This window comes from Crinia signifera, unplaced genomic scaffold (assembly GCF_055691185.1).
Source record: "Crinia signifera unplaced genomic scaffold, ASM5569118v1 HAP2_SCAFFOLD_215, whole genome shotgun sequence".
NCBI classification, from domain to species: domain Eukaryota; kingdom Metazoa; phylum Chordata; class Amphibia; order Anura; family Myobatrachidae; genus Crinia; species Crinia signifera.
In genome coordinates this window covers 135001-158946 of record NW_028142108.1, presented here as the reverse complement: position 1 = coordinate 158946, position 23946 = coordinate 135001, and the positions used below count along the sequence as shown (strand labels likewise).

Below are 23946 nucleotides of genomic sequence, written 5' to 3'. Positions count from 1 at the left end.
CCCCTATAATAAAGTCACCATGCCGGAAAGGCACATGGTCTCTTCCAGAAGGTTGGGTTAGAGCCGTGGTTCTAGGAATCCCAGCACATATACCCCTATAGTAAAGTCACCATGCCGGAAAGGCACATGGCCTCTTCCAGAAGGCTGGGTTAGAGCCGTGGTTCTAGGAATCCCAGCACATATACCCCTGTAGTAAAGTCACCATGCCGGAAAGGCACATGGCCTCTTCCAGAAGGTTGGGTTAGAGCCGTGGTTCTAGGAATCGCAGCACATATACCCCTATAATAAAGTCACCATGCCGGAAAGGCACATGGCCTCTTCCAGAAGGTTGGGTTAGAGCCGTGGTTCTAGGAATCCCAGCACATATACCTCTATAATAAAGTCACCATGCCGGAATGGCACATGGCCTCTTCCAGAAGGTTGGGATAGAGCCGTGGTTCTAGGAATCCCAGCACATATACCCCTATAATAAAGTCACCATGCCGGAATGGCACATGGCCTCTTTCGGAAGGTTGGGTTAGAGCCGTGGTTCTAGGAATCCCAGCACATATACCCGTAAAATAAAGTCACCATGCCGGAAAGGCACATGGCCTCTTCCAGAAGGTTGGGTTAGAGCCGTGGTTCTAGGAATCGCAGCACATATACCCCTATAATAAAGTCACCATGCCGGAAATGCACATGGCCTCTTCCAGAAGGTTGGGTCAGAGCCGTGGTTCTAGGACTCGCAGCACATATACCCCTATAATAAAGTCACCATGCCGGAATGGCACATGGCCTCTTCCAGAAGGTTGGGATAGAGCCGTGGTTCTAGGAATCCCAGCACATATACCCCTATAATAAAGTCACCATGCCGGAATGGCACATGGCCTCTTTCGGAAGGTTGGGTTAGAGCCGTGGTTCTAGGAATCCCAGCACATATACCCGTAAAATAAAGTCACCATGCCGGAAAGGCACATGGCCTCTTCCAGAAGGTTGGGTTAGAGCCGTGGTTCTAGGAATCCCAGCACATATACCCCTATAATAAAGTCACCATGCCGGAATGGCACATGGCCTCTTCCAGAAGGTTGGGATAGAGCCGTGGTTCTAGGAATCCCAGCACATATACCCCTATAATAAAGTCACCATGCCGGAATGGCACATGGCCTCTTTCGGAAGGTTGGGTTAGAGCCGTGGTTCTAGGAATCCCAGCACATATACCCGTAAAATAAAGTCACCATGCCGGAAAGGCACATGGCCTCTTCCAGAAGGTTGGGTTAGAGCCGTGGTTCTAGGAATCGCAGCACATATACCCCTATAATAAAGTCACCATGCCAGAAAGGCACATGGCCTCTTCCAGAAGGTTGGGTCAGAGCCGTGGTTCTAGGAATCGCAGCACATATACCCCTATAATAAAGTCACCATGCCGGAATGGCACATGGCCTCTTCCAGAAGGTTGGGATAGAGCCGTGGTTCTAGGAATCCCAGCACATATACCCCTATAATAAAGTCACCATGCCGGAATGGCACATGGCCTCTTTCGGAAGGTTGGGTTAGAGCCGTGGTTCTAGGAATCCCAGCACATATACCCGTAAAATAAAGTCACCATGCCGGAAAGGCACATGGCCTCTTCCAGAAAGTTGGGTTAGAGCCGTGGTTCTAGGAATCGCAGCACATATACCCCTATAATAAAGTCACCATGCCAGAAAGGCACATGGCCTCTTCCAGAAGGTTGGGATAGAGCCGTGGTTCTAGGAATCGCAGCACATATACCCGTAAAATAAAGTCACCATGCCGGAAAGGCACATGGCCTCTTCCAGAAGGTTGGGATAGAGCCGTTGTTCTAGGAATCGCAGCACATATACCCCTATAATAAAGTCACCATGCCGGAAAGGCACATGACCTCTTCCAGAAGGTTGGGATAGAGCCGTGGTTCTAGGAATCGCAGCACATATACCCCTATAATAAAGTCACCATGGCGGAAAGGCACATGGCCTCTTCCAGAAGGTTGGGTTAGAGCCGTGGTTCTAGGAATCGCAGCACATATACCCCTATAATAAAGTCACCATGCCGGAAAGGCACATGACCTCTTCCAGAAGGTTGGGATAGAGCCGTGGTTCTAGGAATCGCAGCACATATACCCCTATAATAAAGTCACCATGCCGGAAATGCACATGGCCTCTTCCAGAAGGTTGGGTTAGAGCCGTGGTTCTAGGAATCCCAGCACATATACCCCTATAATAAAGTCACCATGCCGGAATGGCACATGGCCTCTTCCAGAAGGTTGGGATAGAGCCGTGGTTCTAGGAATCCCAGCACATATACCCCTATAATAAAGTCACCATGCCGGAAAGGCACATGGCCTCTTCCAGAAGGTTGGGTTAGAGCCGTGGTTCTAGGAATCCCAGCACATATACCCCTATAATAAAGTCACCATGCCGGAAATGCACATGGACTCTTCCAGAAGGTTGGGTTAGAGCCGTGGTTCTAGGAATCGCAGCACATATACCCGTAAAATAAAGTCACCATGCCGGAAAGGCACATGGCCTCTTCCAAAAGGTTGGGATAGAGCCGTGGTTCTAGGAATCCCAGCACATATACCCCTATAATAAAGTCACCATGCCGGAAAGGCACATGGCCTCTTTCAGAAGGTTGGGTTAGAGCCGTGGTTCTAGGAATCGCAGCACATATACCCGTAAAATAAAGTCACCATGCCGGAAAGGCACATGGCCTCTTCCAGAAGGTTGGGTTAGAGCCGTGGTTCTAGGAATCGCAGCACATATACCCCTATAATAAAGTCACCATGCCGGAAAGGCACATGGCCTCTTCCAGAAGGTTGGCTTAGAGCCGTGGTTCTAGGAATCGCAGCACATATACCCCTATAATAAAGTCACCATGCCGGGAAAGGCACATGGCCTCTTCCAGAAGGTTGGGTTAGAGCCGTGGTTCTAGGAATCGCAGCACATATACCCCTATAATAAAGTCACCATGCCGGAAAGGCACATGGCCTCTTCCAGAAAGTTGGGTTAGAGCCGCGGTTCTAGGAATCGCAGCACATATACCCCTATAATAAAGTCACCATGCCGGAAAGGCACATGGCCTCTTCCAGAAGGTTGGGTTAGAGCCGTGGTTCTAGGAATCGCAGCACATATACCCCTATAATAAAGTCACCATGCCGGGAAAGGCACATGGCCTCTTCCGGAAGGTTGGGTTAGAGCCGTGGTTCTAGGAATCCCAGCACATATACCCCTATAATAAAGTCACCCTGCCGGAATGGCACATGGCCTCTTCCAGAAGGTTGGGTTAGAGCCATGGTTCTAGGAATCGCAGCACATATACCCCTATAATAATGTCACCATGCCGGAAAGGCACATGGCCTCTTCCGGAAGGTTGGGTTAGAGCCGTGGTTCTAGGAATCGCAGCACATATTCCCCTATAATAAAGTCACCATGCCGGAAAGGCACATGGCCTCTTCCAGAAAGTTGGGTTAGAGCCGCGGTTCTAGGAATCGCAGCACATATACCCCTATAATAAAGTCACCATGCCGGAAAGGCACATGGCCTCTTCCAGAAGGTTGGCTTAGAGCCGTGGTTCTAGGAATCGCAGCACATATACCCCTATAATAAAGTCACCATGCCGGGAAAGGCACATGGCCTCTTCCAGAAGGTTGGGTTAGAGCCGTGGTTCTAGGAATCGCAGCACATATACCCCTATAATAAAGTCACCATGCCGGAAAGGCACATGGACTCTTCCAGAAGGTTCATACAGTGCGTCGGGTTATGCTCCGCCTCCTCCTCACCCTTTTATGTACGCACCGAGGCCCCCTATGCCACCAGTCACAGACCCTTCGTCTTTGCCTGGGACTATTTCAAGTGCTCTGTTGAGCACACAAAGTCCCCTCCCAGGTGAAGAGCGCGATTTCAATTAATTATCAATTTGGCTTTATTGGTTTTAAATTATTGTGCCATGCAGCAATGTCCTTGTTCTACTCTGTTCGTTATTTGCTCCAAGATGAACTTTGTTGCTCGTAGACCATAATTTCGGTTGCTGACGGTCGCAGTATCGGACTCCTGAACTTTGAGCTGTCCGTACTCGTTTTGCGCCTTCACCATTGACTGTTCCGCATATTGGCATTTTGTTCTGTACCCAGTGCATGTTTGCATCATGGTTCCTTGTTGTGCATTAAGCCCCATTTTTTGTATGCCTCATTCCAATTTGCCTTGTTGTAAAGCAATTTCTCCCATGAGGCATCTATTCTCCTAAACTGTTAATGACCTTCGCCCAGAAGAATGACCTTCCCCCCATTGTCCAAAAATAAAAAAAAAGTGATTATTCAAAATTCATAACCTGTGTCGTGTGTTATTTCATTGTCTTCTAATTGAGGGATGCCATGTCATTTGATGTGTTTTTCTATTGTATTTTGTTGCTTTTTGCTCACCCATCGCGGTGATTGCGGCCACATGACGGCCATGGGCACCCGTGATGCAACCGACACGCAACACGATCGTTGATGGCCGCAATGTGCCCGCAATCACCGCGATATGTGCGTGGTTTTACTTGTTTTCTTGTCTTATAATTAAGGGATGCCATTAAATTATATGTCATTTAATAGTGTAAGGTTGAATATGCATGTATTTTTTTTTTTTTTATTTTACAATTGAGGGATGCCATGTCATTTGCTGTTTTTTAGCTGTTTTTCACAGCAAGAAATCGCGGTCATCGCAGGCACATTACTGGGAACCCGCGATGCGACCGACATCGTGACCGACGCGATGATTGATCGCGTCGGTCGCATCGCGAGTGCCCAATAATGTGGCCGCGATGTGCCCGCGATGACCGCCGTTCTAGGTAAAGAGTACTGAGATTTCTTCCTACACCCCTACCGTGGGAAGCTCACTTGCGGAAAGCTCTCTTGGGGGCGGCAATGACTCTTCTAGAGAAGGGGGTGGTGATCCCGGTGCCACAGGAGGAAAGAAAGAAGGGATTCTATTCCATTCTTTTCTTAGTCCCCAAACTAAATCTAAAGTCTTTAAACCTGCATCTGTGGGTGGACCACTTCAGGATGGAATCTCTGAGGTCAGTGCTCTTAAGCATAGAACCTGGAGAGTATAGACAGAGAACATCAATCCTTACTACATTTTGCAATAGGAGAGACTCATCTACAGTTTCAGGCTCTACCTTTCAGGCATAGCCACAGCTTCGAGAGTTTTCACCAAAGTGATGGCTGTCATGGCAGCGGCTCTCAGGCTAAAAGGGATTGTGATTATTCCATACTTGGAGACCTCTTGCCGAATCTGCAGAACCATCTGACGATGGCAACTCAGTTCCTCAGAGATCACGGGTGAATTTTTAAATCTTCCGAAATCTCATCTAACACCCACTCAGAATTTTTGGGTGTGATCTTGGACACACATCTTCATTGTGTGTTCCTTCCAGAGTCCAAGGCAATAGACATTCGCCGGTTGGTGCAGTCGATTCTCCAATCTCAGAACAATTTGGCAGAGTTTAAAACCGTTGGGCAAGATGGTAGCAACTTTCAAGACTCTCCAGTACGCAAGGTTTCACTCAAGGCCCTTTCAGTGGAACATTCTGGCCTGTTGGTCAGGGAACCAGAAAACCATGAAACGTGAAACGCTGTTCCTGTCTCAGGAGCCAAGGAACTCATTGATCTGGTGGATGCATCTGGAGTCTCTGCAAATGGGACATTCTCTTTGCTCGTGGGATTGGCTGGTCGTCACAACCGATGCCAGTCTCAGGGGTTGGGGGGCGGAGGTCCTGCACCTCAGATTGCAAGGTCTGTGGTCCAAAGAGGAATCCAAATTACCAATCAACATTCTGGAGCTCCGGACAGTTTGGAGAACGCTTCTACAGGGATCTCTTGAAGGGGTAACCCATTCGCATACAGTTAGACAATGCCACAGATGACTTAAACTATCAGGGCGGTACTCGCAGCAGGATGACTATGCAGGAAGTCTTGCGGATATTTCAGCGGGCAGAAGTGAACAGTTCAACTCTGTCAGCTGTGTTCATTCCGGGGATCCGGAATGTGGAAGCGGACTTCCTCGGCAGGGCAGATCTGCTGGAAGGAGAGTGGGCGTTACATCCAGAAGGCTTTCAGGGAATACAGATGTAGCGGGATTCATCTTTGCAGGGGATGGCGATGGCGCCGCCATCTGTATGCCGGAAGGGGACGCGCGTGGACGAGGTGCGCGCGTCCCCTTCTGACGGTGCTGCCCTCGGACGCCCGGTGCCCACACCGGGCGACCGCACCCCCCGTAGCCTCCTTGATTCCCCCCCTGCCCCTCGAGCGGGAGGCGGACAGTAATGCGTCCGCCTCGCCGCCCGGATACTATGACGCGCGTGCGTGGGGGACGCAGGCGCGTCACAGTCAGATAGCGGCGCCGTGTTGCTGGCGATCCGCCAGCAGCATGCTGCTGGCGGATCGCCAGCAAGGATGAGCCAGGATTCATCTGTAGTTACTCTTTGGGGGCTCCCAGAAATAGATTTCATGGCATCCAGACACAACTGTCAGGTTCCCAGGTTCTGCTCTCGGATCAGGGACCCGACTGCGTGGGCAGTAGATGCCATGACAGTTGCATGGTGTTTCATCCTCGCCTATGTGATCCCTCGGTTTCCTATGATTCCTCGGGAGAGTGAGGACACAGGAGGTATAAGTTATACTGATTGCTCCGGATTGGCCCAGGAGGTTATGGTACTCAAACATACTGAGGTTGTCGATGGATTTCTGGCATCTGCCTCTTCAGCCAGACTTACTCAAACAAGGACCGTTTCTTCACCTGGACCTATCTCGTCTCAATTCGACGGCCTGGCTTTTGAAACCTCCTTATTAAGGAAGAAAGGTTTTTCAGATGTTGTTATCCAAACCATGCTTAGGGCTCGCAAGCCTGTATCAGCAGCTATTTATCATCATGTTTAGGAAATTTATATCAGGTGGTGTAAATGTCAGAAGGTACACACCTCTACGTTCAAGGTCACTAGACTTTTGGAGTTTCTCCCGGATGGGTTTTCAGCAGGGCTTAGCCTGCAGTCCTTAAAGGTACAGCCGTCAGCCTTATCCATATTCTTTCAGAAAAGAGTGTCTCCGTTGGCAGAAGTACAGATATTTTTATAGGGAGTCATGAGACTTAAACCGCCATATAGGCAGCCGATGGCGTCTTGGGACCTGTCTCTGGTATTGCCGGTTCTACAAAAACCTCAGTTTGAGCCTTTAAGGTCGGCTGATCTTAAATATCTTTCTTGGAAATGTACTTTTCTGTTAGCCATAGCCTCGGTGAGTTTCAGAACTGGGGGCCTTGTCTTGAAAGTCTCCATTTCTTGTATTCCACGATGACAGGGGCTGTGCTTAATTTCTACCTAAGATAGTCTTGAGTTTTCATTTAAATCAGGAGATTGTGCTACCGGTGTTTTGCCCCCTGGAGGAGGCCAGAAATAGGGACAAGTTGAAAAAATTGGACATAGTTCACGCTCTGCGCATCTATGTAGATAAAGGATTTTCGCAAAACTGATTCATTGTTGGTACTGTATGATCTAAATAAGAGAGGGTGGCTAGCTTCTAAACCGACCATTGCTAAATGGTTATGGTCAGCGATTGCCTTTGCCTATAATAAAGTTGGCAGACCAATTTCCTCCAGGATTAATGCCCATACCACCAGGTCAGTTGCTTCCTCTTGGGCTGTGCGTCATGGGGCTACGGTGGAGCAGTTATGCAGGGCTACCACCTGGTCCTCTGTTCACACCTTTACCAAATTCTACAGGTTCCATGAGTTCGCATTGGAGGATGCTTCATTCGGACGGGCAGTGATGAGAACTGCAGGCCTGAGCGTACCCTCCCAAAGGACCGGCTCTTGAACGTCCCATGGTTGAGCTGTGTCACCAGGATGGATGACAGAAAAAATTGAATTTTTGTAAGAACTTACCGTTCAAACCCCTTTCTCTGAGTCCATCCTGGTGACACAGCGATCCCTCCCTTACGTTCCGTAAGTAATTCTGTTTCATGTGTTGTCATTTATATGGTTATAATTGATTGTGCATATTAATATGTTCAGGCGTTGTACTGAGTAATGTATACTTGTGTGCTCTGGAAGTTGAACTGAGGAATGCTGGGATGCAGAAGGGAGGAGCCTGCCGGTCTCAAAGCTTTAGCTTAGGTGCCTGGCTCCTGCGGACCCTCCTACATCCCATGGTTGAGCTGTGTCACCAGGATGGACTCAGAGAAAGGGATTCGAATGGTAAGTCCTTACAAAAATCCCCTTATTATACTTACCTACCAACTCTTCATCTATCCCATGATATCTCTGTAACCTGTCATTACCTACCATACACAGGGTTTCTCAAGGGGGTGTGTCCTGCATTGTACAATCTGATATCTCCTCTAACATGGGCTACAAACTGGCCACAATTATAACTGATCTATATTCATGACGAATCAATCGTCACTTATCTATATATATTTTGCTAAAGAGAGAAGAATCAGTTGTTTCGATTTGTATTTTAGTCTTACCATTAAAAGTTACATTTTAAATTTCTTCATAAACCACCTGTTACTATTCTAAAAAAAGTCTGCCTTTTCTGTTTCCTTTAGTCACCTTCTGACTTTCAACTTCAGTTACGACACTGAACTTTCCTTTGGGAGCACCACCAATCATACACTGCTAAGAAAACTATTTATAATTAGCAGTTCTCATGTTGGTCTTCTGTAAGAATTCATCACTAATCCAATTAATTATGCCCCTTTCAGACCACACCAAAAAAACAGTATTTTGCAGATTTTTAACCGTTTTAAAACGGTAATATGTGCGGTCTGAAAGGTGCAGAGTGATTTTACAGGCCCTCTCCTCTTCTCCCTCTACACCACCTCTCTGGGCACCCTCATCAGCTCCTATGGCTTCCATTACCACCTTTATGCTGATGATACCTAATCTATCTCTCCTCCCCCGACCTATCCCCATCACTCCTGTCCAAGGTCTCCGAATGCCTCACGGCCATCTCAGCCTGGATGACCCAACGCATCCTGAAACTAAACATGGCTAAAACTGAACTTCTAATCTTCCATCCCCCGAACATCCCCTCTTCTCCCACTATCTCCATCAGCATTGTTGAAACCGAGATCACCTCCACCGACCAAACACACTGCCTCGATGTCATCATTGACTCCTCCCTTTCTTTCACCCCCACAATTGCGCTCTCACAGTCTTGCCACTTTCACCTACGCAACATCTCACGCATCAGACCATTCCTCTCCACTGACGCGACCAAAATTCTCATTCACTCTCTTGTCATCTCCCGCCTTGACTACTGCATCATCCTTCTCTCTGGGCTACCTCTCACCCGCCTCGCACCTCTCCAAACCATTCTTAACGCTGCTGCTAGGCTCATCTTCCTCTCCCGCCGCTCTACCGCCGCCTCCCCCCTCTGTCTATCTCTTCACTGGCTCCCCATTCCTTTCCGGGTTCTCTTTAAACACCTCACCACCACCTACAAGGCTCTCTCCTCCTCCACAGCTCCCTACCTCTCTTCACTGATCTCTATCCACACTCCCTCCTGTCCTCTTCGCTCCATCGCTGACCGCCGACTGACCTCTCACCTAATCACCTCCTCCCACTCCCGTGTCCAAGAATTCTCTCGCGCTGCCCCCCTGCACTGGAACAACCTCCCGCCACCCATCAGGCTATCTGATTCCCTTACCTCCTTCAAGCGCTCCCTCAAAACCCACTTTTTTCAACTGGCCTATCCCTCCTCCTAACCTCTTTTGATCCTCCTATCCTGCCTCTGTTCCCATCCGTTCCTACTTATCCTATTGTTTTTCATTCGTCCACCCCTCACGTACTCACCCTACCTCTTTACCTCACCTGTGCTCCTGTCCTGTTCTTCCCTTCCTCTACTTCATCTTCAGTCTCCCCGACAATTTCCACACCTACTGCAGAACTGATGCTGATTTTAGTTCTACCAGCTACAGATGGAGTTGAGCCATTTTTGCAGGGGATGGCGGAAGATTCGCCATCCCCCGCCAGCTGCGTAAGGGGACGCGCACGAGATGCGTGCGCGTCCCCTTACAATGGGGCTCCCCCCGGGTCCCCGCCACCTTGCCGCACCCCCCCCTAACCCTGTCCGTCTCCCTGAAGCGGAGACGGACAGGGTTCCCATCCCCCCACCGACGGGAAACTGGGACACACGTGCGTGTGAGACGCACGCGCGTCCCAGTCTCTATCGCCGGCGCTCGCCAGTGCAAGGGATCAGCCGAGCGCCGGCTAAAGATGGGACACGCTACATCTGTATACCCTATTTACGCTGTATTTTATCAACACACCCTGTACGTTACCTTGTAATTTGTTTTTGTTTGCTATGTACGGCGCTGCAGACACTTTGTGGCGCCTTATAAATAAACAAACTACTACTTCCAAAAAAAAAAAAAAACAGTTTTTGGAAATGGTAAAAAAGCAGGGTCCTACCCGTTTTTTTTGCTGTCTGAACGGGTCTGAAACGGTACCCAGGCAGCAGTGAGCACTATTGGTCCCCAGCGCAGTGCATATTTAATGAGACGGCCGTTCATTACATATGCGCATATGTAATTAGCGGCCGGCTCATTAAATATGCACTGCGCTGGCTGAGGGGACCAGCTAATGCTCAGACTTGCTGCCTCCTGCAGTACCTGCTCCTGTCCCACCTCTCTCTGTTGGATCTTTCACGTGATAGCGTCCTGCTGAGAAACTTTCTGGGTCCCATCACTGTTAAGCTACCTCACCCCCATACTGTCACTACAATGCCCCTTTCGGTGACAGAAGAAACACAGGTGTTAGAGACAAAGAGGGTGTTGGGGAAAAGAGAGCAAGTAAGAGGGAGAGAGGGGTGGTCAGGGAAAGAGCTACATGGAAATAGAGGGAGGGAGAGGGAGACAGGAGCAAAAGCATCAGGGAGAGATAGAGAGAGTCAGCAGCAAAAGAGCGAGAGTATGAGGGGGGGGAGAGAGAGAGTCAGGAGCAAAAGAGCAGAGTGTCAGGGGGGGGGGGGAGAGAGAGAAAGTCAGGAGCAAAAGAGTGAGACAGAGAGAGACAGGAGCAAAAGAGGGAGAGCATCAGGGAGAGATAGAGAGAGAGAGAGAGAGTCAGCAGCAAAAGAGTGAGAGTATGAGGGGGGGGGGGGAGAGAGAGTCAGGAGCAAAAGAGCAGAGTGTCAGGGAGGGGGGGGGAGAGAGAGAGAGAAAGTCAGGAGCAAAAGAGTGAGACAGAGAGACAGGAGCAAAAGAGGGAGAGCATCAGGGAGAGATAGAGAGATAGAGTCAGCAGCAAAAGAGCGAGAGTATGAGGGGGGGGGGAGAGAGTCAGGAGCAAAAGAGCAGAGTGTCAGGGGGGGGAGAGAGAGAAAGTCAGGAGCAAAAGAGTGAGACAGAGAGAGACAGGAGCAAAAGAGGGAGAGCATCAGGGAGAGATAGAGAGAGAGAGAGAGTCAGCAGCAAAAGAGTGAGAGTATGAGGGGGGGGGGAGAGAGAGTCAGGAGCAAAAGAGCAGAGTGTCAGGGAGGGGGGGGGAGAGAGAGAGAAAGTCAGGAGCAAAAGAGTGAGACAGAGAGACAGGAGCAAAAGAGGGAGAGCATCAGGGAGAGATAGAGTCAGGAGCAAAAGAGCAGAGTGTCAGGGTTGGGGGGGAGAGAGAAAGTCAGGAGCAAAAGAGTGAGAGTGTCAGGGAGACAGAGAGAGACAGGAGCAAAAGAGGGAGAGCATCAGGTAGAGAGAGAGAAAGAAGGAGCAAAAGAGAGAGAGAGTGTGTCAGGGAGGGGGGGGAGACAGAGAGAGACAGGAGCAAAAGAGAGAGAGTGTCAGGGAGAGAAAGAAGACAGACACAGAGGGAGAGGGTTGGGGGTAAGGTGACGGGGGGGAAGGGAGAGAGTTGATGTGTTGATTCCATTGGGAGCAAGAGGGGATGAGGCAACTGGGAGTGAGGTGAGGGGTGACAGTGAGGTGACGGGGGAGAGTCAATGGGACGAGAGGAGAGTAACTGAGAGCAAGAGGGGTGGACGGGACAGGAAACGAGAGGGGGTGAGGTGACGTGGTGATTCCATGGGCAGCAAAAGGTGATGAGATGACAGAATTAGATGACGGGGGGCAAGACGGGATGAGGCGACAGAGAGTTAGGTGATGGGGGCAAGACGGGATGAGGCAACAGGGAGGGAGGAGAAAGGGGGAGAGAGGTGACAGGGATGAGACAATGGGATGAGAGGGGGCAGACAGGGAACAAGATGGGGAAGATGACAGGGGCACTGCGGTAAGATTAACAGGTGATTCCATGGGGTGCGAGAGGGGCTGAGGTAACGTGGAGTGAGGTGACGACGGGGAGAGAGATGGGTGCCAGGCGCTGAGCGAGGGTGTGAGGTTACAAGGTGAGAGGTGACATGGAGTGAGGTGACGACGGGGAGAGAGATGGGTGCCAGGCGCTGAGCGAGGGCGTGAGGTGATGGGGCAGGAGGGTGTAAGGTTACAAGGTGAGAGGTGACATGGAGTGAAGTGGGAGGGGTCAAGGAGAGGGTGCAGAGAGTAGGCTGGTCTCATTCTCACCACAGTGCCGGCTTTCCGGCTCCCCGCGCAGCGCTCCGGCTTTCCTGCTCCCCGCGCAGCGCTCCGGCTCCCCTGCTGTTCCCCTGGCGCCTCGCTTCTCAGCTCCTAGAACAACAAACAGAAAAAAGTCTCACAGATTTGTTACAACTTTTGTGGGTGCTTCTTCAGGGTCATTTGTTTCTGTTGTCATTATGATGTAAAAAGAGTAAACACAGTTGTTTGACAATAAATGGCGTCACCCAACCACTGACCATGAGTGACAGAAACGTTTGTGAGTTATCCTTCATATTCTCTGACAAATGCCCAGAAGATCACAAATTCTGCCGCTAGGGTAGGTACCTTATGAGCACAACTGTATGTCTTACATGAAGATCATGTAGAAACAAGCTTATAAAGGTTTCTTTTACCACCGGAGACACTTCCACCTGTGAATGAGAGTACACCGCTTTTGAATAAACGGCACCACAGTGGTATGACAATAAGGCTTACATTTGTCTTACATGACAAAATGTATGGTGGAACCCATAGAGGTATCTTTTACCCCGTGCAATGGAAATATCACCGACCATAGATGTTAAAAGCAGATGATGCTCACAATGTGGCTTACATAGGCATCGTATATGGGAACCACATCAAGGGTTATTTATAACCTCAAATCCAGTATTATAAGGAAAGAAAGAAACTCCAATAGTGCAATGATACATTTAATGAGACAAAATATAAAATATGATTTAAAACAAAGTTCAGGTAGAGTTTTTTCAGCAAATAAGATGCTGAAAATGGAACCCGGGTGTTTAAGCTGTATAAAATTCTCTGCCCTCCTGCGGTACGGTGGTGTCCTATGGTTCACTCCTCCAACATGTTTCCACGTTTAACAACGTCATTTTCAAGGTGGAGTGAAGACTAAAACCTATGGGGTTCAAATCCTCCTTTACAGGAAGTAATCACAGAGCCACGTGTACTCACGGCCAGAAATGCTGACATCATAACCAGAAGTTACCCGAGGACACGGCTGGATGTCGGGTGTACCTGACTTCAACCGCATATTATCTGCCCCGGCCCGAAGTGTTATAATATAGCTAAAGGGGAAAGCAATTGTCCTGGAGCGTGGTAAAATTCTGAGTGTACCTGGCTTCAGCCGCATGCTGAACACTGGTGGCCAGAGGTGCCGTGAGCGTGGCCGGGTTCTGGATTTATCTGGCTTCAACTGCATGGAGGAACTGCATACCGTAGGGGACAGCTGTGCCACTTTGTTTTGTTTCCACATTTTCATTTTTTTTTTTAAAGCTAGTTCTCCTCTTGTCCACTTTGGAGGTATTAGGCACCTTGAACCACATAAGACCTGGTGGCACCGGAGTTGGGGCAGACATAATTTGCCTCTTCAAACGTGGCTATTATAGGTGAAGCCTTAGCTCTGGAGGGATTAACCGAGTCACGGGTGGAGTTGTGGCCAGTCCTTTACTTCTCAGGGTACTCTAAAAGCGTAACAGTGTGTGATAAACATCATATGTGTGTCTATGTTGTTATAGTGATTGTGTGTGCTATATGTCACATTTGTGTCTATGTTGTTATAGTGATTGTGTGTGTGATATGTGTCTATGTTGTTATAGTGATTGTGTGTGTGATATGTGTCTATGTTGTTATAGTGATTGTGTGTGTGTGTGTGTGTGTGTGTGTGTGTGTGTGTGTGATATAGGTCATATAGGTGTATATGTTATAGTGATTGTGTGTGCTATATGTCACATTTGTGTCGATGTTGTTATAGTGATTGTGTGTGTGATATGTGTCTATGTTGTTATAGTGATTGTGTGTGTGATATGTGTCTATGTTGTTATAGTGATTGTGTGTGTGTGTGTGTGTGTGTGTGTGTGATATAGGTCATATAGGTGTATATGTTGTTATAGTGATTGTGTGTGTGTGTGTGTGAGAGATATAGGTCATGTGTGTGTATATGTTGTTATAGTGATTGTGTGTGTGTGTGTGTGTGTGTGTGTGTGTGTGTGTGTGTGAGATATAGGTCATGTGTGTGTATATGTCGTTATAGTGATTGTGTGTGTGTGTGTGTGTGTGTGTGTGTGTGTGATATAGGTCATGTGTGTGTATATGTTCTCAACCATATCGTCCAATGTTGACTCAAGTACTTGTTGGTCACTAACTATGCGGCAAACCCGCAACATTTGTGAAAATGGGAGACCTTCTTTTAATGGGGTAGGGTGGTGACTGGAAGCAAGCAACAGGTTATTTCGGTCTGTAGGTTTACAAAAAAAGGGATGTGCTGATCACCCCTTCCTCGTTGGCAATATTGACATCCAAAAATTGGATGTTGGTTTTGCTGATCTTGTATGTAAGTTTAACATGTGATGTCGACATATTATGCGATACAATAAAACTTTCCAGAACTTCCTGTGGACCAGACCACAGGATCAGCAGGTCATCTATGTACCGTGTGTACAGCACGAGATGCCCGCTGATCCTGGGGTCCTGCATGAACAACTGATTTTCCACCACAAACTTGTAGCTGTTGGCCAGAGATGGGGCCACTGAGGACCCCATCGCACAGCCACAGCGCTGCAAATAATAATGATTATTGGACATGAAAAAATTCAGAGTTAATGTTAAACCTAGCAACTGCATGAAAAGGTCAATGTTGGGTCCCTGGTATAGAGGGTTGTCGGCTATGAGCGATCGGACTGCCGCAAGCCCCCCCTCGTGTGGAATACACGTGTAGAGGCTCGCGACATCCACCGTGCACAACAGACACCCCTCCGGGAGTCTCCCCAACACAGACAATTTGGAAAGAAGAGCATTAGTATCCTTCAAAAATGTGGTCTGGCCTTGCACACAGGGCTGCAAAAATCCATCAAGAAAAATCGAGATGGGCTGATACAGCGAGCCCCGGGCAGATATGATGGGTCTGCCCGGGGGATCCACTGTACTTTTGTGCACTTTGGGGATTGTATATAGTAAAGGAACTACAGGAAAATCTGTAGTCAAAGCATCTTTAATTTGAGAACTAATCAATGAATCCTGCACGGCCTGCTGCAGAATTGTGTCCAACTCTTGTTTGTATCCAGGTGTAGGGTCCCTCTGCAAAGGTAAATACACACTTTGATCCGACAATTGTCGGGAAATTTCCTGTAGCTAGTCAGCAGCATTCTGGACCACTAGTCCTCCTCCTTTATCCGCCGGGCGGATTGTTATAGATGTATCGGTGCTTAAGGCTTTTAAGGCACGCCATTCTGCTGCAGAAAAGTTGGAATTAGCAGTGGTAGATGATTTAAGAATGGCTGAGGTATTGTGTTCAATAAGCCTGTTGAAAGTTTTAATGGAGGGGTTCGAGGATAAGGGATCAAACTTCGTTCGATTTTTTCCGAATCGCTGCTGGTATAGGATTAACACCTTCAGTGATGGATTCTTTATCTTGAAAGTGTTCCTTTAATTTTAACTGCCGGTGTAGTTTGAACTGTTCAATTTTGATTTGAAAAGTGTCCGGTTTGTTAGTAGGAACGAGTTTAACCCTTTCAGGAGCACCTTGTTTTCATCCACACTCAATGGACGGGAAGACAAATTGAATATGGAGTTCGTCATTTCTTGTTGGCCGGGGCTTTGGGCTGTTTTTTGCGACCTCTTGTTTTGGCCTCCACGCCTTGTGTACATTCTTCTCCGCGGGCTAATTGGTTGCGGGTACGCACCCCCGCCACTGGTGCACCCCCGGGAGTTTTTTGGGGCCTCAAAATCACTTGCTGAGGACCCTTCCTCCCTTGATGATTCCGTTTCACGGATGTTTTGTTGGAAACGCTGGTAGTTTCTGCGTTTGAATGGCCTTGCATTTGGGTCGCCCCCCGTGAGCCAAGGATAAACTAAATGTTTATCATAGTCGCTGGTGACACGATCTTTTTTATTTTTTTGTAAGCTATTAGCTCGTTCTTGTATTTCTCCAACTGTCCCGATAGTTTTTCAACCCAGTTGGTTTCAGTATCACTGGATAAAGTAGGTAGGTGCGTCCTTTCAAAAACCTTGATCTTCCCTCTAGTGACAGCAAGCTCTCTTGTGACCTCCTCAATAACAAGTAACATAAGGTCGAACGAGCACTTGTTGAGGATTGAGGTCCACGTGCGACAGAATGGGATGCTGAATCTACCCAATGTGGGGACGTTCTTAATGCGGAACCCCCTGGGGATTTTCTTTTCTCTTATATAGTCTGATAACGTGAGGCCAGGATAAAAAAAAGTCTGTTTCCCTGCGTTTCAGATTAAGCAGATCATGGTAAAGTGGTAGTTGATCAGGTGCTGGCTGATTGGCACTGCTGTCTTCCTTGAACAATAACTTTTCATAATCCGTGTCTGAGAAGCTGAACACTGGACTGTGCTGTTGCTGCAAATTCTGCAGTAATGGACAAGGTGTCCAATCCATGCGATTCCATGACTGCACCAGTGAGTCCAGGTGCTTTCCTGGATGTGCCAATCACCGTGTGTAGGTGCAGATCTGATGGTCGATCAAGCAAAAAAAATATTGTCCAATGTAGGATAACAATGTAAGCTGTGGGTGCCTGTCCCAATCTTCAAGAGAAAAAATAGGAATTTGGTACTCACCGTTAATTCCCTTTCTCCGAATCCGTAGGGGACACTGAAGTCTACGCTAGGGAATAGAGTGGTGTATCGGAGGAGTCGGCACTTTAAGAAACTTGAACTGTGGTATGGCTCCTCCCCCTCTATTCCCCCCTCAGACCTCAGTCTTAGTTGACCGTGCCCGAGAGGAGAAAAGAGACCAGGGAATCCCCAATAGAGAGAGAGAAAGATATTAACAAAACAAAACGAACAACCATACTACTCAGCAGGCTGTCACCAACACCCAGACGCATGCATAACCAAACATAACTGCATGCGCTAAAAATAAATCCCCCCTTTAGGCCTGAACAGTGCCGGGAGGGTGTTCAGTGTCCCCTACGGATTCGGAGAAAGGGAATTAACGGTGAGTACCAAATTCCTATTTTCTCCTTCATCCTTGGGGACACTGAAGTCTACGCTGGGGACGTCCCAAAGCCATCCCCACGGGTGGGAAGGCACTGGGCATCCTGAAGCACCGCACGGCCGAAACTGGAGGCAGAGGCCGCAAAGGTGTCAAACCTATAAAACTTAACAAAAGTATTAGGGCCCGACCAAGTGGCCGCCCTACATAACTGTGTCAGGGAAACTCCCCTGGCAGCGGCCCAGGACGGCCCCACCGAACGGGTGGAATGGGCCGAGATCCTGACTGGCGGTGACTGTGAAGCATGAAGGTAGGCTTGCTTAATGGTGAGACAGATCCACCTAGCCAGAGTCTGTTTAGACGCTGGCCAACCCCGCTTTGCCGAAGAATAAAGGACAAAAAGTGAATCCGACCTTCTGAGATCCTTGGTCCTATTCACATACACCTGCAAGGCTCGGACCACATTCAGCGAGGCGGAATCTCCCGTAAGAGCTGGAACCACGATTGGCTGATTTAGGTGATAAGATGAAACCACCTTAGGCAAATAATCCAACCTGGTCCGAAGCTCAGCCCTGTCCGGATGAAACACCAGGTAGGGAGACCGGCATGAAAGAGCGCTAAGATCGGACACCCGGCGTGCCGATGCTAACGCGAGCAGTAACACCGTTTTCCAAGTTAACAACCGCAAATCAATAGAGTCTAAAGGTTCAAAAACACTTGACTTAAGATAATCCAAAACTAAGGAAAGATCCCAAGGTTCCTCCGGAGCCCGCACTGGGGGCTGAAGACGGAGAACCCCGCTCAGAAACGTCTGCACCTCAGGAATGACGGCAAGACGCCTATGAAAGAAAACTGACAATGCAGACACTTGTACCTTAAGGGACCCTAGGCGCAAACCCGCCTTAAATCCGGCTTGCAGAAACTGCAACAACCGAGACAAAGAAAACACAGCCGTGGGCAAGTTACGGCACTCGCACCACGCTACATAGGCCTTCCAAATACTATAATAATGCCGTGAAGTCACCTCCTTCCTGGCCCTTATCATAGTGGGAATCACTGATTTAGGAATTCCTCTTCTGCTCAACAGTGTGGCTTCAACGGCCATGCCGTCAAACGAAGTTGCCGTAAGCCTTGGTAGGCAAACGGCCCCTGCTGTAGAAGATCGTCCCTTAGAGGTAGCTGCCAAGGATGATCTATCAGGAGCCCCTGAAGGTCGGCATACCAAGGACGACGAGGCCAATTCGGTGCCACCAGGATGACCGTGGACCTCTCCCGCTTGATTCTTCTGAGTACCAACTGAATCAAGGGCAACGGAGGGAACAGATAAATTAGAGAGTAGTTCCAACTCGCGGTCAGCGCGTCCGTCGCTACCGCCTCTGGATCCCGAGACCTGGAACAATACAGCCGCACCTTCCGATTGCTCCTGGAAGCCATCATGTCCACCTGAGGCATCCCCCATCGGTGGGCGATCTGGGCAAATACCTCCGGATGTAAGGCCCACTCCCCAGGGTGAACATCCTGGCGACTCAGATAGTCCGCCTCCCAGTTGTCCACCCCGGGAATGAAGACCGCTGACAAAGCCAGAGCATGCCGCTCTGCCCATTGCAGAATTGGACGTACCTCCTGCATGGCTCCGCGACTGCGCGTTCCGCCCTGCCGGTTCACATAAGCCACAGCCGTGGCATTGTCCGACTGAATGCGAATCGCCTTCCCCCGGAGGATCCCGTCCGCATAGGACAAGGCCAGACGAATCGCGCGAAGCTCCAAGATGTTTATAGACAGCTTCGCCTCCTGAGACGACCAACGACCCTGGAAGTGCTGCCCCAACACAACAGCTCCCCAGCCTCGGAGGCTGGCATCGGTCGTGACTATAGTCCAATCCCAGATTCCGAACCGTCGGCCCTCCAACAAATTGGCCGACAGTAGCCACCACTGGAGAGAGAGACGGCTGCAGGGCGATAACACCACCAACTTGTACATGTGCAAGTGGGAGCCCGACCACTTCCTGAGCAGGTCCAATTGAAAGGTCCTTGAATGGAAACGCCCGAACTGCAGAGCCTCGAACGAGGCTACCATCTTGCCCAGCAGTCGGATACATAAGTGCACCGACACTCTCCGAGGTCGAAGCACCTGCCGAACCAACTCCTGCAGGGACAACATCTTTTCCCGAGGCAGAAAAACTTTTTGAACCTCCGTGTCCAAAATCAACCCCAGGAATACAATCCTTCTTGAAGGATTCAGCTGAGATTTCTGGTAGTTGAGAATCCAGCCATGGTTCAGTAACGTCTGGCAGGTTACCTGAATAGCCTGCGTCAACTGATCCCTGGATTCGGCCTTGATCAATAAATCGTCCAAATAAGGAACGATTTTTACTCCCAGAGAATGAAGCAACTCTACCATCACTGCCATTACCTTGGTAAACAGACGTGGGACGATGAAAGGCCAAATGGCAGAGCCCGAAACTGAAAATGGAGATCCCTTATCGCGAAACGAAGAAACTTCTGATGCGGGACGTAAATGGGAATATGCAAATAAGCATCTTTGACATCCAAAGATGCTAAAAATTCCCCCGGCTCCAGCCCTGCAACCACAGAACGAAGAGACTCCATCTTGAATCTGTGGTACGTGATATATACGTTTAAAGCTTTTAAATTCAATATTGGTCGAACCGAACCGTCCGGTTTCGGGACCAGGAACAGGGGAGAATAAAACCCCTCTGTGCGTTGTTCGGCAGGAACCGGCATTATAACTCCTGCGGTCAACAGTTTCTGTACTGCTTGAAGAAGCAACTGACGGTTCAACTCCACGTGAGGCAAACCTATTGTAAAAAACTGGTGAGGGGGAGTACTGGAAAACTCCAGTCTGTACCCTTGCGCAATGACGGACAGAACCCACTTGTCCTTGCAAGACCCCTCCCATGCCTGCCGGAAGTCCAACAGGCGAGCCCCTACTCTGGGATCCCCCAGGTAGGAGGGCCGGGAGTCATGCTGCGGGCTTTTCGGTTTGCTTGACGTCTGCGCGCCGAGCAGCTGGTCCTGAGGAAGTGGTTGCTCCACCAAACCCTCTGCCTCTGCCACGAGAAGCGGTAAAGGATCCTCTGGACTTACCTCTGAACTTAGGTGCCCCCCGAAAGGAGCGAAAGGCCGGCCCTTGATAAGGCTTTTTGGGAGGAGGAGTCGCGGAAGGCAGGAAAGTTGATTTGCCTCCTGTGGCCAGGGAAATCAACTTGTCTAACTCCGGGCCAAACAGGACCTCTCCCGTAAACGGAAGAGCCTCTACCGCCCTTTTAATGTCCGCCTCCGCTTGCCAGGACTTAAGCCACAAAGACCTCCTGGCCGTAATGGACTGAGCCGAAATCCTTGCCACCAGAGCCGCAGAATCCCTTGCAGCCTCTCCAACATACATTGCAGATTCCCGCATCTGTTCTGCTAACTGAATGAACTCCTCAGAAGAACCCTGATCATTCAGACCCTTTGACAAATCCTCCGCCCATTTCTCCATGGCCCTACTGACCCAGGAGATCACAAGAATGGGCCGAAGTGACACACCTGCGGTTGAAAAAATCTGTTTAAGCCCCGCCTCCAGACGCCTATCTGGCGCCTCCTTGAGGGCCACTGCCCCAGGAATGGGAAGTGCCGCTTTCTTGGAAAGCTTTGACACTGACGCGTCTGCCAACGGCGGGGTCTCCCATTTTGCCCTAGCCTCCGGAGCAAATGGGTAAGAGGTCTTAAACCGCTTAGATAACTGAACCTTTTTCTCTGGAGATCTCCAAATATCCAGAAGAGGTTTCTCCAACTCCATAGATTCTGGGAAGGTGACCACTGCCTTAGCAGACCTCCCAAAAATAGAGACCTGCGTCGGCGGCTCCTGCTCGTTAACATTGAGGGTAGATTTGATAGCCTGAATGAGGGCCTCTATACCCTGGGCCTCTTCCTGAGGAACGTCCTCCACAGGATCAATAGGATCCTGAAACATATCCCCTTCCAAGGGGTCCCCCGGTTCCTCCTCTGAAGTATCACCCTGTAACAATAAAGGGACACCTCTTTTCCTCGGGGGAGGTGGAGCACTTGCGGCCCCTGCAGGCACCGCAGCGTCTTGGGCCAACGCCTTCACTGATGTAATCAGTTCTCTGGCCCAGGCGGGCTCCGCAGCAGACATGGAAGCCAGTTGCACCTGCAATGACTCCCTGTCCCTGCGAGATGCAGCCATCTCTGATGCCAGAGTGGCTAACACACTGGTAACTCCCTCAATGTTCAGAACAGAGACCTGACTCTGCCCAGCATCCCCTTTGAAGCAATCCTTACACAAGGATACACCCTTCACATGCTGCGTAAACTGTTGCTCACACTTAGTGCATACAAACAGCTTTGGAGAAGCTTTTGACTGAGACTTGGATGTCATGCTGCACACACACACGCCCCTTACACACACACAGGTGGAAGGAGGTGAAATAAGCCAGACAAAGAGAGCCCCCACAAGGACCCCACACCAAGAGCAAAAGCACCACACTAATAGGGGGAGAGGAGCGCACCTTCCCCGAATTAGGCCCACCAGATAAACTCTCCAGCGGGGAAGTCTCACAAGAGAAAATCCCCTCCACTCACCCAGCGCAGTATTCAATAATATCCAGGCTGAAGAGGGGGAGAAAGCGTCCTGCTGTCCTGTTCCAGAGAACTGTAGAGGCACAGCCGACAAGGGAGCAGCGTGGCAGGCACCGGCGTCTGACACAGAGGACTGCAGCTAGGACGCGACCACTCCTGGTCCGCCCCTTCCGTCCTCATCAAAGTGCGCGCTGTATACAGCGGCGCTGATTGGCTGTCTGCTCCCTGCTGGACCAGCGAATTAACCCTGGTCCAGCCGTCACCCAGCGCTATGCGCTCGCACGCCCTGCTCTCTCCGGCGGGCGACTAGGTCGCGGCCCCGTAACACACGCCGCAGGCAGCTGTGGCGGGACCCAGACGCTGATGCGTCTGTGACCGGAGTCAGCCGCGTGCGCCGCAAGCGGTGCCGCTCTGACTCCCCGGAGAGCTATCCCACGTCGCAGGCAGCCGGCACGCGCTGGCTGCCTGTCTCCAAAAAAAAAACAAGCAAAAACAAAAGGCCCCAAACGGAGCCCCTTGCCCAGGGATCCGACTCCTCCGGGCACTAAACTAAGACTGAGGTCTGAGGGGGAGGAGCCATACCACAGTTCAAGTTTCTTAAAGTGCCGACTCCTCCGATACACCACTCTATTCCCTAGCGTAGACTTCAGTGTCCCCAAGGATGAAGGAGAAAATCCCCAGAGAAATATAACAATTTGCATGCAGGCAGCACTCCACGTTTGCTTCAGATAGTGAAGAATAAGGTGCCCTCCGTAGGACACAGCTAGTGCAAGACAGGCTGTGGACATATATACTGTGGATGGCGGCACTCTACTTAGAAGAAAAAGACACAGGAGACCTTGTAGTTCCCAACGTTTCAAGCCTGTATCAGGCTTTTTATCAAGGTGCAAGAGACAACAGTGTACATGTAACAAACATACCTTTATGCTGATCTGTGCCGTCCACCTGCCCCTCGGCGTCCGCCCGGCGAGTTGAATGATGTCACCGGTCAGCGTCGGCCGCTGAGGGATCCCCAGATCTGCCAGTCTTACTGTGAAAAAACAAATGTACATAAGTAGGGCATATTACAGCTATAAATCTTGTGCAAAAAAATACACATTTGCATTACTTCCTGTTAAGTGGAACGCACAGAGCAAGGCAATGGAACGCACGGCCATTGCTCTGGCTCCACCGCTGTCATTCACCTCTCCTTTCTGGCACACATACGGCGGCTGTGAAACGCACAGCCATGACATGTCCACGGTGATTCAGAAACTGGCATTAAAGGTGTATAACAGATATCCACAACGGTTGTGAATAACAGTGAGGATTTACTGTCTGTGAAAGACGATGGCCACCACAATACTGCCCCAAAGAGGACCATGACTTGATACTGAGTGTCACTTGGTGTTTGATACATACACCTTCTTTATTAATTATTCATGGCATGCATTGGTTGTCCGAGCCGGGTAGGACATACATGCTATTTATAATATCACATGGTGATGGTCCTCGATGGTGAGAGGCACACCGATGGTGTGCTGAACATCAAACAGCGGCAGTAGGTGGTGAGACTAGCACCACCCTGCAGCTATGTCTATACCAGACTCTGGGCACTGCGGTATATAAGAATGTATATTTATTTACTTTGATGAAACAAATGACCGGAACCGGAAGCGGATATGCGTTCCAAAGCATGCTTCCTGCGTTCCAGCGCCTTGGTGGCGCTTTCCAGCACAGGTGTTTGAATGAACAGGTGAGGTTTGTTTGTTTGATTTTGGCGCCACTACCTGCTCTATTTAATGGCAACAGTCTCAGTATGCTTTGTACCCTTGAAGAAGGTGGTAGCACCAC

At 49.6% G+C, this 23946-nt stretch overlaps 1 protein-coding gene across 1 annotated transcript in view; it reads right to left on the bottom strand.

Annotated features, from left to right (window-relative positions):
* The window catches only part of LOC146053828 (E3 ubiquitin/ISG15 ligase TRIM25-like), a 38610-nt gene that overhangs the window by 9046 nt on the left and 5618 nt on the right, over positions 1-23946 (bottom strand). Inside the window, exons 2-3 of the mRNA XM_083168043.1 lie at positions 23034-23143; positions 12545-12649 (exon numbers count right to left, since the gene is read on the bottom strand). The gene's annotated coding sequence lies outside the window, so the exon portion shown is untranslated. The remainder of the gene's footprint in view (positions 1-12544; positions 12650-23033; positions 23144-23946) is intronic.